Source organism: Apis dorsata, unplaced genomic scaffold (assembly GCF_000469605.1).
Source record: "Apis dorsata unplaced genomic scaffold, Apis dorsata 1.3 scaffold_93, whole genome shotgun sequence".
NCBI classification, from domain to species: domain Eukaryota; kingdom Metazoa; phylum Arthropoda; class Insecta; order Hymenoptera; family Apidae; genus Apis; species Apis dorsata.
In genome coordinates this window covers 364,340-366,780 of record NW_006263391.1, presented here as the reverse complement: position 1 = coordinate 366,780, position 2,441 = coordinate 364,340, and positions in this window count along the sequence as shown.

Here is a 2,441-nt window from a genome sequence, read left to right as displayed (position 1 = left end):
GCCATCGTCACGATCGGGGACACGATTCGTAACAGGTCTTGCTCGGTGACTCAGGCCGGCCCGGGACACACACTTCACTTCCAGTAGGAAACACGTGGTGGAGGAGGCCCGCGATCTCTGGGCATAGGCCGCCGATAGGACTAGGACGTCACTCGTCAACCTCGTAGAATTCATATTCCTCCTCCTCCTCTTTCTTTTTTTCTTTTGCTCTCTTCACAAACTTTTTTCTTTGCTCCACTTTGAGGGAACAAGATGTCATGTAATATATTTAATTTCGTCGGTTAATGTTTTTTATCTTATGGTAGAATTTTCTTTTTTCAACATTGTTCCAGTAACAATCAGATTAGAAGATGGAAGACACAAACACGGTTTCATAAACAATTCGATGATAAAAATTTTCTCTGTTCCTATCTCCTTTATTTTTCGACTCGAAGTAATTGAAAATTCGTAAATTTTGTTGAAGATTGTTTCCATTATCGATGCGTTCATCGTTCATCGGCCTGTGTCCACATTCGCGGGATGGTATTCCGTCACGGTGTAACTATTGTTGAAGTTGAAGGGGAAGCCGAGAAGAAAAAAAAAAAAAAAGAAATTTTCTGCAAAGCAAAGCCGTGCGCCCGATTAAATGGACTGGACGCGCTCCGAGGTGCTCTCTCGCCGCGCGGTTAAATTATAAAGCGTAAGCCGAACGCGGACGGGAAGCCACCTCAGCGGGTGAGATAAAACCGAATCAGTAGTTTTTAAGGGCTTAGAAATTATAGCGGTCTAAAGTGATTAATTAATTGAGCGACTAATTAATTAATTATCTTGTCCGGCCGCATCTATCGTTTTCGCATCTTTTGGATCTATCCAAAAGAGGACGACACCCTCCCCTTCCCTCCCCTCTACACTTCACTCCCCTACGCACAAACGTACGTTTCCCGCGTATATTTCGAAACCGAATGGAAAAAAAAAAAAGAAGAAGAAGAAGAAGAAAAGAGAAAGAGAAAAAGAAAAGAAGGAACGCGGCTCCGACTTGTACTTACATTACTTAACTTCGCGTTCCTTCTTCCGTTCTCTTCTCTTCTCTTCTCTTCTCTTCTCTTTTCTTCTCTTCTCCTCCTCTTCTTTCGCTCGTTCTCGAGAAGAAAAAAAATCTATCCCCTCCCCTCCCCTCCCTTCCCCTTCTCTCCCTCCCTCCCTCCCCCTCTGCGGGGGATTCACCGGCCGGACGAATCGACGAACGACGCAGTCTCCACAGACCGGTGGAACCGTCTGTTTCTATGTGCACGTTAAAGTCTCTCTACCTACCTACCTACGTAGTACGTAAGGTGCCTATTAATAAACACACGATCCATACTTCGCCGCCGTTTTTTCGATAGAGGCCCGCCTGATACTTTTACTAAACTTTTACTCGCGAAAATCGAAGTATATGATGTATATGATGATGCCGTCGCAACTTTATATAGCTGGATAGACGATAATAGCCTATTCTTTTTTTTTTTCTCCCCCCCCTTTCACGCCGCGGTTAAGCCAAATCGAATAGGAGAGCACTTTCGTCGTCGTTTCATTTATCACGTACGATATACATTAAGCGCACGTAATATATATTACGCGGTACTTACTTATATATATGTTCCTCCTTTTTCTAATGTTATTTTTTCTTTTTTTTTTTTTTTTATTCCTTAAAGGTACGTGACATTTTCGATAGGGGATTAAGCAGAGCAAGCTGTTTGTTGTAAATACCACAGTTCGTATCTTCTCAACAGAAACTGATTAATCAGAGACAATTAAATCGTTAAATCGTTCTTACGAATAATTGTTCGATGGATTCGCAATTCTTGCGTCGAACGCAAGAATTTTGATAGAAAGTCTTGTTGCTCTCTTGTGGAATTTTCGCGTTTAATTATTAAATTACACACGGTACAATTCTTTTTTTGTTTTCTCCGTTGAATTGTACAGGAATTAAACAACGTATAACGTCACTTTTTGTCCAGAGACGATAGAGGAGGATTTTTCGACTAGCTTTTTTGCGAAAGGTACGCGTCGCGTCCGCGCATGCGCCTCCCGTCTGGCTGCGCATTCGCGACTGCGCATCACGACTCGCAATACGAAAAGGAAAGAAAAAGAACGAGAAAAACGAGCAATCTTTTCCGAGCGAGAGGAGGATGAGAAAGGAAGAAGGAAATAGGAGCGATCTAATCGAATAAAAAAAAAAAGCAAACGTTTAAATGAATTTAGATAATGTGTTCGTGGCGCGTGCGTTATAATAATTGGTTTTATCTTGTGATACCGAAGACTCGGAAGAAAGAAAGAAAAAAAAAAAAAAAAAAAAAAAAAAAAAAAAAAAAAAGAAAAGAAAAGAAGGAAAGGTATAATAATTAAACATCGAGAATAAAAATAAAAATAATAAATCGCTCTAGCAGTCGCTCTCGTGCTTAAATAAAAGATGTCGTGAACTG